Source organism: Ambystoma mexicanum, chromosome 10 (genome assembly GCF_040938575.1).
Source record: "Ambystoma mexicanum isolate Mex_15411 chromosome 10, UKY_AmexF1_1, whole genome shotgun sequence".
Classification (NCBI taxonomy): domain Eukaryota; kingdom Metazoa; phylum Chordata; class Amphibia; order Caudata; family Ambystomatidae; genus Ambystoma; species Ambystoma mexicanum.
This window is the reverse complement of record NC_090932.1, coordinates 1,373,117,692-1,373,135,539: the sequence shown is the minus strand read 5'-3', so window position 1 is coordinate 1,373,135,539 and position 17,848 is coordinate 1,373,117,692. Positions and strand designations below refer to the sequence as shown.

General features: G+C 43.2%; 1 protein-coding gene across 3 annotated transcripts in view; it reads left to right on the top strand.

The window, feature by feature from the left end:
* Positions 1 to 17,848, top strand: part of KIAA1671 (KIAA1671 ortholog) — a 1,398,419-nt gene that overhangs the window by 214,783 nt on the left and 1,165,788 nt on the right. The window contains exon 1 of one of the 3 annotated variants that reach the window (XM_069619386.1): positions 1,009 to 1,192. The exons of the other annotated variants lie outside the window; for them this stretch is intronic. The gene's annotated coding sequence lies outside the window, so the exon portion shown is untranslated. Of the gene's footprint in view, positions 1 to 1,008; positions 1,193 to 17,848 lie in introns of those variants that run through there. 3 annotated transcript variants of the gene reach the window in all.

Below are 17,848 nucleotides of genomic sequence, written 5' to 3'. Positions count from 1 at the left end.
CCCCTCTCGGGGTGGAAGGAACATAGACGTCTTACTACTTTCTCTTTTTATGTACTCACTCACTATAGCCTTGGGCTCCCTCATGGCAGAAAAAATACAATCGGAGGGACCTCAGCGCGTGAGGGATTTTGGGTACTACACACGTCACAATAGGGTTAGAGCTACCGACATGCCTATGCCTACGTCCCCTTTCGGTCCCCGAAAGACAAGATGCAATACTCTGCGGTTCCCACTGGATGTCGGACCATATGCACAGCATGTGAATCTAAGCAGATACAATCATCAGAAATGCTATTACGGTAATTAATACATGTTTTACCAATCTACCCAAAGAGTGGATCATTTTGTCGGGTGATTGTTTTTCCACCACAAGTGTATGGGCTTATAAGAGACGTTACAGACGAGTGAAACCCGCCAAAAATGTGAGTGGAGAGGTTTGAACTATCCCGGGCATACAGGGAAAAGGCGCGTGGTAAGCATTGGACATCCTTCAATAAGTAATGAATGTGAAAACAAGCAGGTGGCTAATTCCACACAAAACTTTCTATTAAAAAAAATGTGTTGCTTAACGAAAGTGGGATTGAAAAGCTGAGTAATTTAAAAAAATACATTATCGACCACTGGACTGATATCTATTTTCCAAATGCCACCTATTTTGCTTGTTTCGCAATTTTAAACCTATGTTTAACAATAAAAGCTTACTTTGTAACCAAAAGCAGTGTTTTTCAAACTGTGCAGCTGGCCTCCTCCCCGAAAGATGTCAATGTTGCATTTAGGTACCATGAAGGGGTTACATTAAGTTTGCACCAGTATTTCTTCTTTATGGCAGGTCTTCAAGCAACGTTGAACACCTGAACGCGTAGCTCTTTTGTGCCCTCGAGCGGATGCAGAAAGAGTTGTCATGGCGACAGTTTGTTTCAAGTGCGGTGCTTCCATGCAACACGGTTTCGAGACCCCCACATCGGACGTAGCGTCATTTCCCAACGCTTGCGTGATCGCCAAGCCTGTTCGGTGAGCACGCGCATGCTCATATGCAACTCACGATTAACGCCGGCCATCTTTAAACAACTACGAGGCCGCTGTCGCCAATAGTTTTGCGTTGTTCTTTCGCAACAAATGCTGTCGTTTGTCAATGTTAATTGGTATTCTGGTGAACTCTGTTTACGAACAGCGTATCCATGCTGCAGTATTGGTAATTATATTTATGTATTGTTAACACTGCGAGAGAAACCATTACTTTTCACGAAGCAATACGCGATTTTATATTTTTATAAAAACATGTAGATGGTGTTTTGTATTGAGTTATGGTGTTTAATAAAATATTAATTTACAATTATGTGCACATACGTTAATTTGCTTTGTTTAATCCGGTTCTGACATGGTATTTCTGTGCCTACTTATACTTTATGGTTGCTCCTGTATGTCCTTGGGATGCTCCCGTAAGTCCTCGTTTGGTTTGCATACTACTTTTTACTTATGCGCCATTATCATCAATAACGTTCGCTTGTATTGTTATGTATGCTGTTTTAGTTGCTTCTTAAATGCCACGCACAGTAGGATCAGTCGCCTTAGTACCCCCAGCACTTTTGCCAGTAGGTGGCCCGCATTAAGAAGCATGTTGCCCCCCCCCCCTTTATAAGTACAGATTAGGTGCAAACTGTGGACTGCGTTGATATGATGCAGTACTATATTATTTTCAAATACATGCACGTTAAGAGAATTGTTTGTTATTAAACACAATTGTATGCAAAACAGATTAGTGCCATTGGGTGGTTAGCGCCCTCTTCCGTGTGAAAATACCTTACCAGCATTCATGAGTGCTAAGGCCCAAGCAGTGGTGCGAAATGTAATCGCCAAATGCATAGCTCTCAACCATTTGTCTCGCAAAGGCGGGTGAAATCACCCGATTTTGTTTTTGGCGGTTGAGACGCCCATTGGAATGAATGGGCGTACAGGAGGCTTGGCGGGTGAGTCAGCCCTTTGCAAGGCGGGTGACAACCACCAAATGCCGGTGAGTTGAGAGCTATGCAAATGGGAGAGTTGGAAGATCTCGTGTTATGAGTGTGCCTCAAAATGTGCACTTGCCCAAGGCTAATATAACCGACTCTAAGCAAGTAAGAAATGGTATGTGTGTATGTGGTGAACTGAGGGAGCGAGCAACTTTTTATGCCTGGCCAATAGCTTGCAATTTGAAATTTTCCCATTGGTTATTGTGGTGTCACCCCTCCTGGGAGCATTCTTTTGCCCAGGGCTCGTGCTAAGTTAACATGTTGGGAGACCATGTGACTTAAAATAATAAAAGGGACGAGCCTCTTACTGCTAGTCAGTGGATGTAATGGAACCCTGCATGCCGCGTGTGTCATTACTGCAGCGCAATGCTGGTGCTGGTACATAGCTCTCAACCATTTGTGTCACAATGGCGGGTGAAATCACCCGATTTTGGTTTTGGCGGGTGAGACGCCCATTGGAATGAATGGGCGTGCAGGAGGCTTGGCGGGTGAGTCCGCCCTTTACAAGGCGGGTGACACCCGCCAAAAGCGTGTGAGTTGAGAGCTATGCTGGTAGCAGACGGAGTGCCTGCTGCTGCAGGACCCTCCACACGGACTGTGCCCCTGCTGGGCAACACTATCCATGATGTCCCCACTCCACTTATGTCTGGAGAGCCCCGGGTGGGCAACAATGCATCTGGGCAACTCTGCATCCGATGGTCCCAGAATCCCTGACGCGCAACTCTGCAGTGAGCTGCCGGTGCCCCTGATGGGCAACTCCGGCACCGTCCTTTGCGTTTGCCTGGGTACCCCCAGGCCATGGAAGAGACCCTGTGCTCACGGTCTGACAGGGTGCCCCCTGCCACGAGATGTCAGCTGGGTGGCCCCAGCATGTCGGCTGGGTGCCCCGAGCCTTGGTCTGCCTGGCCTGTGTGACTGCAGGCCAGGACATAAGTTATGTATATCCGGAATCCCCGCAAGCCAATCAGCTACACGTGAACATAGGCTTTATCGGGTGCAAGTCCATGTACGAAGCTGGTGCCTATTCCCCTGGGCCTCCATGGTTGGCCTGCTTTTGGAATCCTACGTCCCCATACGATGGTCCTGTTGCTTGCCCACTCCTTCCATACCTATTCCAGAGGCAGGACTGTGCAGGCCTATTCTTCAATTACCGTCCCCCTGCCTCCTCAACACCCATCCATAGAAAAGGAAGTGTAACTGCGCTTGGAATCCTGGTTTCCATTTGTATGGCAGCCATGGTTCTTTTTCGAATTCATAGGTGAGGTGCTTGCCCCAACCCATGTTTTTCCTATTTCCTCCACCTTATCACCGTGGGCTTTGCCCTAGGATGCCATAGCCATAATCTCCGGTTTTCAACACTTGGTAACAATCTGCTCTTAACATCGGCTTTTGGCCATTGCCACCCAGAATGGACGAAGTAATGCAGCATTGCTTAAAGAGAATACTCTCGGATACTCCTTTGCCTGGAGAAGAAAGTTGGAGGAATCCTGCTCAGGCTCGATTTGAGTTTAGAAACCTTAGTGTCTAATCCTTTGAAAGTGCAAGGTCACAGGAATCTAGTGAATGGATTGACACAATCACCGGAGTGAGGTCTCTTAACCCTCCCAATCAATTTCTAAAGGTGGATAAAAAGCTAGGTTTTCTTCCTCGCTATTTACAAAAATTTCCAGACAAAGGAGCAAAAAACAACTTCTTGAGACTCAGGCTAAACTTAGCCCACACCGGGGAAATTTTGGCAAGAAGAAATCCGGGGGACCAAGCAAAATAACTCTGTGGACATTGCGATTCCCCAAGCAAACAATCCCCAAGACACTTATTAATGGAGTGCGAAGGAACCTGGGAAGTCATACTGCTGTTGCTTAGGAGATTCGTGGCCAAAGAAGAGGGCCTAATATCAGAGTTTTTTTGGGACAGATTGATAGCTGGTCACAGGATCATGCTAACTGCAACAAAAGTTTTGAACAAATGCTCCATTCTATCGTAAAAGGAAGACCTCTGCCATTTGAAAGAATGCTGCCCTGTTGTGACTGGTCCTCTTTGTAGCCCTTTGGCCTTTCTTGCTTTCTTTTCCCTCTCTGCTGCTTGTTTTAAACATAGTTCTTTTTTAATGAGATTAATCTGTGAAAAAGCTTCTTTTTTCTTTTGTAAAGGTTTTTTTTCTTTTTAAAACCAAAACAAATAAATAATAATAAAAAAAATACTTTTCCCTCTCCTTCTCATTGTGTACCCTCTCATACTTTCCAGGGCATTTTCTAAACGACATACTGACAAAGTTGAAACTTTTACTTTATTTTATTTTTTATTTAACTCTCTTTTTATTGGCATTAAAGAGAAAAATACAAACTAGTACATTTACAAAACAAAAACTATTAGAAATATTATCACTCAGGTTTACAAAGGATAGTCCAGAAAGTCAGAACGGAGTGTTAGTGATAGAACAGAGATAACTGGAGCCCGGTTAATTTCTACAATATATGAACATGAGTCGATCCCTAGGGATAATAACGAGCACAACTGTAATTAAATGCTAACTTGAGGCATCCATTAAGTCAAATGTCAACTCGAGCAGAACCAATGGCACTTACCTGCAATATAGTAGAGTTACGCGTTATTTGTATTTGTCCATTTTTGATGAAATATGTAAACGGGGGAGAGGAGAAAACAATATACATGAGCAAGATGAGATCTGAAGTCTGTAATTATAGCCATGATCACCAAAGGAATTTGATATTTACAGATACTATTGTTTGGTGAGGTGTGGTGATCTGTGGGGAGAGGGGTGGAGCACAAATAGTAGCGGGCACTGGCATTTGATTTTTAGTTATATTGGCTAATGAGGTGGTCTGGTAATCTTGTGACTTTACATTAAGGAGAGATAAATTAGAAGATCAGAGATTAGTCGTAAGCCACTGGGGTTAGTGCACCTTATTTGCTATATGTTCTTCAAACTCTTTGGGCTAGGGAGTCCCGGGAAAGTTCTCCAAAGGAGACCATAACAGAAAGGATTTTTTTAGTATGTGTGAGGCATTTAGGGTATTCCACCAGAGCATAAAACGGGAGGGCTCTTTATGCTTCCAATTACTTGTTCTGCCTTGTAAAGCAGTTGCAAGCTTATTATCTAGAAGTCTAGTCATGTGAGACACAAGGACTCACAATCTTATGAGGAACTCCCTAAGCAAGCTACCCCAATAACTTTGCAGAGACCGTTTCACTGTTTGCAGAGGCTCCCCGGGCCTTGATCTCATTCGGAAGCTGGAATTATGAGCATTATTCTTGAAAGCCTACCTTACCTGTACCCACACCTACGCCACGAAAAAAGACCCTTGTTGGGTCGAAACAGACATCGGCTAAACTGTGCAATTAAAAATCACCAATATATACTACAACATTGAGCGTTTTTACTTATCACGGTTTCCTACACACCCCAAACGTCGAGCTTGTGAATCTTTTTCTACATCATAGAACCCTGTAATCAAAGGAAAACTACCAACCAACCTAGCGCCATTGTGACACAGGTTCAATACCCACACTGTCTAAACCAACAAACAAGACTGAAAGGCACCATCTCACAAGAGCCCAGTCATAGGCAGCTGAGTCACACTCACAACTCTAGTGCAGTGATCCTCAAATTTCTAGTGCCTTATCTTCCTCAGCGCTATACCCTTAATCCACCTTTATTATTTAAAAAAAGTTTTTTAAACATGTTTTCAGTTGTGAAAGGACGTGTTTCAATTTGCTCATTGCCTCCATTATCACCTGATGGACCAACGCCAAGTGCAAGGAATGCTGCTAGTTTCCAGATGTAGATGGGTATGCCTTAGGCACGTGTCCACTTTGCTGTGCGCATCGTTCCATTTTCTTTTTTCTTTTATTTAAATTTGTTTTAATTTAAAATTTCAGTTACATCCCACAATTGAACAGATGGGGGGGGGGGAACAAACGCCCGGGCCCTTCCCCCAATCCATGTTCCAAAGACTCTTGTGTCGCATCAGCACTTGATTCTCGCGCAAAGGTGTCTTTACATCAAGTTTAAAAGAGACAGTCTCTGTGGGCATAGTGGGCGAATATAATCTTTGTGTAGAAAATCCAAAACCGAACCCCATTCCTGATGGAACATTGCATGCTCTGATTGAATTGAGTATGTGACCAACTCCAAGGCCACAAAGCCCCATACTCCGATGGGGCTTACTTACCTTTTCACCTTTGTGCTATGAGTAATAGAGCAGAGAACATAGCGAAACAATCACTAGACCTGGAGACACCTGAAGTGTAGTCCAAACTATTGCATCATATCACATGTATAAATTCATTAGAAATTCAGATAAAAAATATAGGATTCTCATAGTCCATAAGATTACAATCTTCTTTTTTAATTTTCAAAATCTGTGCACAGAGACCCTGGCTGATGCATTTTGGACATGCGTCCTTCAGGGCGGGTTATGTAAATACATGATCTTGTACACATTCATCAGTATTGTTCCCTTATAACATAGTTTGACTAACTTGGTATCCAAAGTTTTGGAACTCCATGGTACTGTCTGCTAAATCATACCTGTTTAGGTTAGGGGTGTACCGAACCTCGGCTTCGAGTAAGTATTCAGCCGAATTATGGCTGAAAAAATGCTATTCGGCTGAATATGCTATTCGGCTCTTGATGAATACTTTGACATTCTCATTTGAATACAATGTAACATGAACTCAGAAAGGTAAATATAGACTTCAGTTTGCAAAACTGAATAGAATTAGTCCAGACAAATTGCTATCACACAGCTGAAAAATATCTTCTATTGTAATCTGCTCTTCAGGGCATGTTTTGTTACAGATTCTTAGACAAAAAAGGTGCTCATCTTTTATACTTAGCATGCAACAATACAGGCACATCTTTTTTTTTTTGCGAATGTTTAAATGCAATGTGCACTTTTTTCAGTTGGAAAAAACAAACTGACAGAAATGTGCATAGATACTTTCAATTCCTGTCATGTCACTTTCCATTGCGTATGTCACATTCCCCCCCTTTCCTTTTTTAAGGACTTGAGTCCTGAGTTTAACATTTGATATTTTATGAGGAATTATAAGTTCCATATGTTTGTGTATTGGCGAGAAAGAGTGGCTAGGATAAGTGAAAAGTGAGCAGCATTTGTTTGGGTGGGGTGAATAGTTGTGAGATAGAGTTCATGCATTTCAGATTTCCTCTTGACTTGTGTCCTGCATGAGCCAACATGAACCATTTTATACATTTATATGTGCGCTTCAAAGAAGTTTCGAAACTCGACTGGATCGACTTTGCAACTGGATAGAGAATGCAATGCATCTGATTCACAAAGGCAGTCCTTTTACATTTGTGAAGCCTCCTACTTTAACTGGCACTGAATATGCAACAATCTTCTGTACATTTGGTCTCTTCATTTTGGTTAAATCTGCTTTATTTCTGGATTTTATACTTTAAATAAAGATGCTAAATTAATTACAATGAAGAGAAAAAAAGTATAGAATGCATTTAAAATGGTGCTTTATTTGATTTTTGAATAAGTGTGTTTTTTGAAGTTTGGAACATGATTTATTAAAAAAAGCAACTATTCAGCTTCATATTCGACTTCAGCCTGATAGTTGACAAACTATTCGATATTCGGCCGAATACTAAATATTCTATTCGGTACAGCCCTAGTTTAGGTGACGTGAGGTGTGGCGTAGTCTAGGATGGTCGCCTATAAAAATGAAGCCTTTAGGTGGAACGAGCTCATGGTGTAAACCTGAGTTAAAGGAATGGTTCGGTAAAAAATCTTTATTGCCCCTACGGGTCGGCCATGGGTTTTTAAGCCTAAGTCGCTCGATTTTCGAAAAATTTCCTATGGACCATACCCGACATTTCGTCCATTAAACGCACGCGAAAACAGGCACCAGGGAGCTGCCATTTTGTGATAATCCTATCATTTCCTCCATCGCCCTGGCTGACCTGCTTTTGCGGCACTAAATCATATCCCCCGCCCCTGAGCCTGACATTATCAAAACATTAATATTCCCTGCCTCTCTCCGTGACGTTACTGTGCTGCGTAGGCAAACGCGCCCAGTCGTCTTCTACGCGACTTCACACAGAACCCGGAAACCAACACAGATCAGCTCACAACACAGCGCGCCACAATTCGGAATATGAAACTGTACTTTAAAATCAAACAGCAACACGGTAAATTTGGTAATAGAATATTCTGCAATTGCCATATGAACTCCGAAAGTCATTTATTTTCTTTTATCTCTATCCGCAAATCCGTAAAATTTCATTGCGAGTCACGCGCTGTTCCTTTATGGTACACAGGGTGTTGGTTTTCGTTCAAAGAAGCACTTTTGTCGCACGTTGAACCGCAAGGCTGTTCCATCAAGTAGGCACTAGGCCAGCGTAAAGGTTGATATGTTGCTTCTAGCCGCTAGTACCGCGTAAGGGCATATGGGCCCTTGGCGATCGTCCCATAAAATCATCAGAATGGTGCAGTTGTTTACATTAAAGTGCAGCTGGCGGCTGAAGAAACCATCTGCCAGTGTCTGAAACTGGTGGCAGGGGCAAAAGGGAAGGATGTACCTATTTTGAAAACATAAAATTTATAATTAGTCTCGCCAACCGATCTTTATTAATATTATTCATTTTATTTATTACGGCCAAGCTGAAACTATTTGCTTTCAAGGATAGTGCAATGGAGTATGTTCGGCTCTAAAATCAATGCAAAAACGAACGAAATATATCGAGGTTGGTACACAATGAGAAACGACTTTTTGTCAACATGCATGTGGAATGTGGCATGCCCATGTGCCCGCTACAAGGACGATCCCACAAACCTTTTCAAAGCTCTTCATTCATTCATTTATTCATGCATCCATTCATTAATTCTTCATTCCGGTATAAAAGCCTCTAAAGAGTTACTTACATTATATTTGTAATTTCCATTGTGTCTCTGCGTAATGCAGTCCGTAAATCCCACTGTGCTCTTGACAACGATTTTTCGTATACTGAACTAACATGAAACTCGGTCTAGTTTAAGAATTTTCTGCCTTATCGTCTCAAACGTTATTGCGCCCCCCAAACCCCCCTTCAAATGAAGTTCTTTCTGCATGGTCCCTGTCTCTCAAGGTCAAAAAACAATAGAACCTTATACTGCCAGTGCGAGTTGTGGGCCTCTTCAGGGCGCGAGCTGAAAATCAAAGCTGCTGACCTTCACTAGAAATTAGCATACATTCTTTCTTTGCAACATCCCGTAGTAAAGCCATCTTTGAGAACTTGAAGTTTCGAATCCATCTATGTAGTCCGTCTCAATGTGCAAATGCAAACTGGCTTCTCTCCCATCTGCAACGGCTTGCTTGGGGCGTTCTAAGGCCCCAATTTTGTCCTCGTCTGCGAGCTTTGAAGCCCCAAAGAACAATAACTATTGAGACTTTTTATTTTTTGGGGAAGGTCAGGGAAAGTATAAAGTACCCGAGGAGTTGAGTTGAAAGTGAGGTTTATTATTTGTTTGTTTTATTATTTGCAATATGCAAGCCTCCCCTCGGTTAACAGTGCCCAGCATTTATAAGAGATTGCAAAAATTAGTTACATCAACAAAAATATATACATACACATATAGACAAAGTCAGCAATATGAGGTGAATAGAGAGAGAATTCAAAGATGACACCCAGGTAGTTCGGCACCCAGGATGGTGAAGGTAGGGGTTATGGTTAGCATACTCTGTATGCACACTGTACAATAACATTTATTTACAAAAAGACAATTGTATTACAATTATTTAAACCGGGATTTGTACTTCACAACCAGCTCTCCTTTGGGTGGACATGGCACAGTGGCAATGTTGGGTGGCAATGGATCAGTGCTCTGCACAGAAACGTTCAAAATTCCATATCTGTGCTTCTCTAATACAGCAACAATAAGGCTTTTGACAAAGTCGAACTCCATTTCCTCATAGACTGGTTTGATCACCCATTGCTTACTTCTTTTTGAAAAGGCCTTAGTGTAGCGAGGCATCTTTACATTACCCTTAGTCCTAGATTGTTCACGGCCGAGCTTCTCGTTATGGGCCAAGACGGCAAGTAGAGTCCTATGTATCATGCCCTGTATGCTGAAATGCAAGCGCTTTGGCCTGTACTTTAGGCACATATTGTGGAACACCTCCAAACCTCCTGTGTGACAGAATTCTGTCAGTCCCCTCAAATCTCTTTATAGAGTTTTATCGAAAACAATCTTCTCAATGGCTTTGTGTGTCGGTGAAGATGGATTCAACCACTTCTTCTTCCGTGCCTCCACTGGGGATAAAGGGCCATGTTCACATTGGTGGAAATGTAGGTTTTCTGACCAGCGGTGCACGTTGGTACAGTGGTGCATCAGTGACCGCCATTTTTCAAGTAGTATTTCCACTGACCCTTCACAAGTTTTTGCGCTCCACCAAAGATGGTTGCTGATAGATTGGGACCACTCTGAAATACTTTCCAAACCTTTTTTTTCCCCTGCAGCCGAGATGTTCTTATTGATTGATTTAGCAAGATGCCATACGTCAAATTGATGTTTAATATGTGGGAACTGCTCTCTCATTGTCTTGGCAATTGAAACGTGTCTGTCCGTGGCTATGAGGTCGATGTGCATTCCCTCGATTGTAGATATTCCACTGATTTTATAAATCCTAGTTTCTCCATGGCCACTGAGGATGTACATTGTGTTACCTGCACGACCACCGAACTCACAATCTTCTTACTGTCCATGTCCTGAAAGTGGTAGGTGCAGTACTTGGCAGAAAATCCAGGGCTGTCGCACTGTCCATCGCCAGCTAGCCTGAATCGTCTGCCTTCGAATGTACTTGTTAGAGACAATTGTTCAATTTTCCAAGCATCACTAATGGCCGGAAACAGATAATCATGTTGGTATTTGTGATACTCCGTTTTTTAAATGAAATGGAGTCCCACAAACTGAAAGAAAGACTTTAACTTTTTAAAACTGGAGCCACTAAAAAGTGATGCAACTGCACACAGTAGATTGCCTGCTGGCAGTTTCCCCAGCATCGGTTGTGCAGACCATGAGAACGTATGATGTAATCTACAGGCGGCATGTATTGTGACGTTACTGCCTTGTTTTTGACGAGTCATATGAATCATTGGCTTCCCACATACTTACCCTCTGACGGAATGCCCACATTTCAGCATACTTATAATATCCATCAAACAACTATCGAATACTATGTTTTTGCCCTCTTTCATTAGACTGTCATCCTGCGTCAAAGTTGTTTCGGCCTGTGACGTTGAGGACATAGCACCACATTTCAAAGAAATATCTCTGCTATCAAGTTCTGATGCGTCGGTGAATGATGCTGCTGGTTCATTCTCTGTCATTTCAACATCTGCTACCTCAACATTGATGGGAGAACACAACAACGTCGACAGCTTTTTTGGTGGCAATTTTTTGGCGGGTGTAGATTGTGTGAATTGATCTGCGACTACTTCAGTGCTATCTGCAATACATCCAGTATCATGTTGTTGCGGCGGTGCGGTCGTACTGTAGCAATGGTCCAATATAACTTTGCTGGATTCTCCGGACACATTCATTTCATGTTCTGGCCATTGGACATGAGCATCCCGAGTCTCAACACGCCGCGTCTGACTTAATAGTTGCTCCATAGCCTCCATAGTGTAAATGGTCTGGCAAGCAACCTCTCTCAATCGCTTCACTGTCTGTGTATGTATAGTTCGTAGACCCACGGGTAACTAGAGGACAGATTGGAAAAGGGATGTTCAGTTTAAACACAAGATAAAGTATAGTACAATTGACTGGAAAAAACCGTAAAGTAGTCCCCAGCACAAAAAAATTTCTAAAGTTATGAACTGTTTGTAACTAACCTTATTTTGGTTTCTTTTCTTTGCAACTTTTTTGACTCGACCTTCAACATCTGCACGCTGTTGCTCCGATACGTATCCGCATGTCTCCCCTTCCTCTTGCGCTGCAACGACTATATTTTCTGTATCCGCATAGACAGCACGGAATGAGGCTCCATCGACTCCATGAAACATAGTATTTTCATTACTGTATATCAAAATATTGTTAGCATAAAACACACGTGAGGACGAACACACATGTACATCTCAATAGCCAAACACGATTTAAACATTGTGTGGAACAATCAAACGACAAGTATTCGAGCTCTGATGACCTAGTTCGATGGAGCTGTCAGTATCCATACCTCTGGCTCTGCATGGACTGCCACGAATGAATGTATTGAAGAGGAGGCATCAGCAACTCCCTGAAAAACAGTACTTGCGTTAGTATGGTTTTCAATATCGTAAACATAACACACACTTGGGGTCGACGGCACAGGTACATATAAAGAGATAACCACAAATGTTGCATTGTCTAAAAGAATCAAGGAATATTTAAAAATGATCAGATTTAATCAACTTATTTCTCCGATTTCTTTACATCTGCATCATCTAAATGGGATCTTGTGATTGTAGTGGAAGCTCCATCATCTCCCTGAAACACAGTACTTACGTTAATAGGGAAGAAAGTATAGCAAATGGAATCACGTTATATGATCACGCTCGATGGAGCTGTCAGTATCTATACCTGATGCTGCTGAAGAATATCTAGGGCTGTTGTCAATGTGGTGCGCACTTCCGAAAGCTGTTGCGCCGATTCGTATCCGCATGGTCCCGCTTCCACCGGAATTACTTGAATGTCAGGCTCCGCATCAAGTGCGTGGGTTGACGATTCAACAACTGCCTCAAACATAGTATGTGCATTAGTAAGGATACAATATTGAAAACACAACACACGCTTGGGTTCGACCGCACAGGTACATATCAACGGCTAACCACAAATGAAACATGGTGTAGAACAATCAAACGACAAGTGTTCCAGTCCTGATGATCACGGTCGATGGAGCTGTCAGTATCCATACCTCGGGCTGCTGAAGAACATCTAGGGCTGTTGTCAATGTGGTGGACGCTTCAGCATCTGCCTGAAAGACAGTACTTGCATTAGTATGGATAACACTAATTATAACTGAAAACAAACACCAGGGGACGACAACTAAGGTGTATATCAATTGGAAAGCACTAACCAAACAATTGGTAAAATAATCACACGATACATACAAACTATTACTTGACGTGCATAAAACAAGTCAGTAGCGGAATAGCCAAGTATGATTACCTGATACGCGCTAGAAGTGGTTGATAACTGCGAGCACGTGACGGAAGTAGAATGTTCTTGCTTCAGATTCAAGGGATAGTCAAGAAGTTGTAAAGGTAAATTATTGTTTGATAATGAAATGCCAATATTTAAGATTGCCATGTAAGGAGACAGAATACTTCAGTAATGCGCAATATAGCACAGTTCCCTGTGCCCATATATAGATTTCGTTTGTGGGTTATGAAATCTAAAAATAATATTTTGATAAATGTCATTATTCAAAAAGCTATACACTCATATCAATGTCGAAAATATTACAAATTGGAAACAACACCTAAAATATAAATGAATCCATTCGGCTACCTACACACTACCGCAAGGCCTAAAGCTAAAAACGGACACTTGACTCACCAGTGTGGCGGATTGTGGACGAATAGAGTGGGAATAGCGTTTGCGAGCAATTTTCGTGTCGATCGCCGTTTATTCTTCTTTGTTACCTAAGATGTGGTGTACATGTTCGAGGGAAAGTGCCGGCTGCAGATGCGGTATCGATCACCCCTCTTGTCCTCAAAGACTTGTTGGACTCTACTTTCCAGCTCATCCAGTGGATATCCGCAATGTCTGACCCATTCTCTTATTCGATCAACAGTTTTCGGGAACACATGCATTGTAGTGCCTTCAGATTTAGCATGGGTCTTCGAAGGGCAACCGCTAATCGAACAGGCAGGCATTGTTGAAAATTCTGAAAAGTAAATATCAAGATTATTATAAAACCTTAATGAATAAAAATGTCATAAAAAAGTAAATGAACCATACCATGCTCAATGCAAGGTTTGTTTTGGTCGCCGGAACTATACCAGTTCATCATGTGCGGCTTAGTATTTGCATAAGTTACAGAAATGTTTTAAATTATGTGACTAAACTCTGAACATGTGACTCGTCCCTTGGATGTTCTGTCTTGCACGAAGAGGAACCATGCTTACATTATAGACTGGACCCCCGAAGGATGCAATTCGATGACAACTGACACAGATGAAAATAAATAGATCTATTGATAGCATAACAATTGAAACTCAAGTCAATAGCAATGAGACCAATGACATAGCTCTATTGGGTACTCTAATAGCAAATAGATTGAAATGTAAAAATGACCGAAATATGACTAGGATAGATGGCCTTACCTTGACCAACAAACAGTTGGATTCAGCAGGCCGAGCAGTATGTTGCAGGAGAACAGGTAGATGGCCACAGGTAGCACACTGACGAGTTTGCTCGAAGCTGTCACAGATAGCACGGCGACGAGCAGATTAGCATAGATCTCAGTGCTTCTCAGGTAGAAGGTTCAGGAGTTGACTTGCAAAGCACAAAGATGTTCTCATGAGACATATCAAGTGGTTTGTAAAGTATTAGAAACAGGGGTGTGTTTGTGAATGAATGATGTGTGTATGTCGTGGTATTATGTTTATTGCAGGGGGGCGGCCTGCCTCAGGGGAGGCCTGCCTGGAGACACGGGGTCTGAGGAGGCCATGTGAGCGATGGCCCCTGGGCGTGGGATACCATTTGAAGTGTACATGCTGTTTGGCACCTTGGCTGTTTGCGCCCGTCACAGCCCCCATGCCAGCGCTCATCCCCGGGTGCGAACCGCCTTTGATAGAGGGGTGTGGGATGGATGGGCCGGTGGGCGTGCAGATAAGGCACAGGAAGACTGCTGAATAGAGACACACTTATGTGGATTGCAGGGGGGTGGCCTACCTCAGGGGAGGCCTGCCTGGAGACACAGGGTCTGAGGAGGCCATGTGAGCGATGGCCCCTGGGCGTGGGATACCTTTTGAAGTGTACATGCTGTTTGGCACCTTGGCCGTTTGTGCCCGTCCCTTGCCCTTATCTGATATTAACTTTGCATGACATTCGCGTAGATGGGAACACTGAGCAGGACACAGGGCATCCATTTTTGTACACCCTTTCCACTCCATTTTGGTGAGCAGGCCTCACTGCGATAGTACAGCGCGCAGAGCACATGGCCCATAGCCTCATTCCCACTCTGACTGGAAAACTCCAGAGGTATTTGCAACAGCTAATAAATGTAACGCATCACTCTCTGAGATCACGGTCCTGCATGTGAACCAGCCTGAACCAAGCACATGGCTTGTTCATCTCCACAAACGTGTCCTTGCCCACGCACCCTCGCCAGTGGAAAGTTACTTCGATTCTGACCCTGTGTCCCTGCAAGGTATTCTCTTTATGTGCCAGACCACTGACCACGCCATGATGGCCACCTAGCAGATCCCCAACTAACATTAGACCCCTACTGCAGTATATCGTTGCCTATCAATAACAAATGCCACATATCGGAGATTCTTGTGAGCACAGACCCACACTTCAAACACTGTATTATAGTGGTCAAGACCCTTGACCTAAGGCCTGTATAATCCAATGTTCATTGATGGTATTGATATGTATGTGACTTTTATAAAGACATACCACTTGTTCAAAGTCTTTCAGTCGGTTATTTAGTGCATGCATTATTGATAATATATTATGTTAGCTTAGATAGTGACCACCCCGCTTCACAGCGACCTGAACTTCACCCATTCCGAGCACAGGTGTCTGACGTCCATCCTTGAATGGAGACACACTTGATTGATTTAAAAAATCGAAACAACCGTTGTTAAAATATATGTGGTTTTATTTTGTAGCTTATTTTGATGACACAAAAACAAAAAAGTTTACAAATTGTATAGTTCAGGTTGCAGCACAGCGAGAGAAAATCCCCTGTACTGACCGCTGTCACTCGGGAACGTTTCTCTTATGGCACGAACGGCACAGGCGGGTATCACTCTTCGAACACGGTGTCCAAGCCTCCCGTGAAGCCACCATGTAAAGGAGCGATAGGCCACCAGCCTGTACCACCTGTGAAAAGGAATGAAACAAACTGTTTTTAAATGACCAAGATAAGTTTATTAAACGTTTGTTATCAATGACAATTCTTGTAACTAATGGCATTCTGCTCGGACGAATGCTATCTAGACACTGCACACTATTGAAAGACTTTCATGCGTTCCAATGATATGTATATGTAATTTTGGATATAGTAGAAGACCATGAAATGGGAGTGGCATGACAAGCAGAGTATACTTACTCGTTACTCGGATTACCAGGACGAACAGTTGCGCGAAGTTCGTGCATAAGCACCATCATTATCCTCAACACGGACCGTGTGAGGCAGGCTGCCATGAAGTCTGGCAGCTCGGTGATGCATTGCGGTCGTGGCTCGCCTTCCGAAATGTAGGCCACGCATCCCGAGTTTTCACAGCAGCAGTAGTTCTCCTCCTCGGTCGGCATTAGCTCGCACCGATTGCATGTGCACCAGGTGGAAACACCGTCCATGCGACTAGGTCCAGTGTGTTCATCCGTTGATTCGTCCTGCCAACTGCTGTCCGAAGCCCCATCGTTTTCGCGTGTTTCCCTTTCCAGTAGTTCCTCCTCGGTATACTCGGGCTCGTACATGTAGGGCATTATTGTATCCATTGTGTGTTGCACAAACTAAAATAATTGATAGCAGTGGTACTGGTATCTGTCCACACGGGCTACAAGCAACAAAGGTAGCTGACCAGAGCACAGAAACGAGTCACAGAATACTCAAAGTAACACAGAGAGAGGAATGGAATCGAAAATCTGCTGCTGTGTGTTGTGAAACGCTCTGTTTATACTTATTGAGGAAAGAGGCGTCCTGCCATTTCCATGGCGACACGTCAGTAGCTGAAGCGCAGCGAATGTTGACACGAGATGTGCTTTGGCATTGTCCAACGGGCGGTACGTGTCTGCTGATGACAGGCTCAGGGGCGAGGGATATGATTTAGTGCATGCAAAAGCAGTTCAGCCAGGGTGATGGGGGGGGGGGGGGAAATTATAGGATTATCACAAAATGGCAGCTCCCTGTTGCCCGTTTTCGCATGCGTTTAATGGACGAAAACTCGGGTAAGGTCCATAGGAAATTTTTCTAAAATCGAGCGACTTAGGCTTAAAAACACATGGCCGACCCGTAGGGGCAATAACATTTTTTGACCGAACCATTTCTTTAATATGACAGAAAACCTAAAACATGATCAAATATGGCTCAGGATAGCACTAATGAAGATGGCTGATCATGACAAAATATTTCTAGCGACTGGGTTGTAGCTTGCATCACAACATGCTCTTACCTATAAGCGCGTTCTGTGAATTGAAACATAGTAAAAGAACAGAGCTCCTATGTTTGGCTTATTCCTTACAAAACCGCAGGAATATCTGTGCTGAGATGCATTCAGAGTAGCTGCAAAAAGACACTGTTTTTAGTGCCAAACTAAAAAGTGATTGTGCGTAATCACCTTAATCAAAAGGTTCAATTACCAAGTAATGCCTCAATCATGCTGGAGGCGCTGATGGGATTTCCCTAATGTTAGAAGAAGTGTTGAAAATAAAGTAAGACATGGGCTTGTGTAACTAATGAAGCCATGTGCTGCCTAACTGCGATCTTGCTTTGTGCGCAAGCTTCTGTCGGCATATAATTTTACCTGGTAAATCAGGATCAGCCTTTGATTGCAGCATGTGTGAGCACAGCTAGCAATCGCTGTCAGTCGCGCGCAGTGAAGGATCTGCACGACCGCATCGCCATGAAACGAACCGCCCAGGCCCTCTCCCATTTAT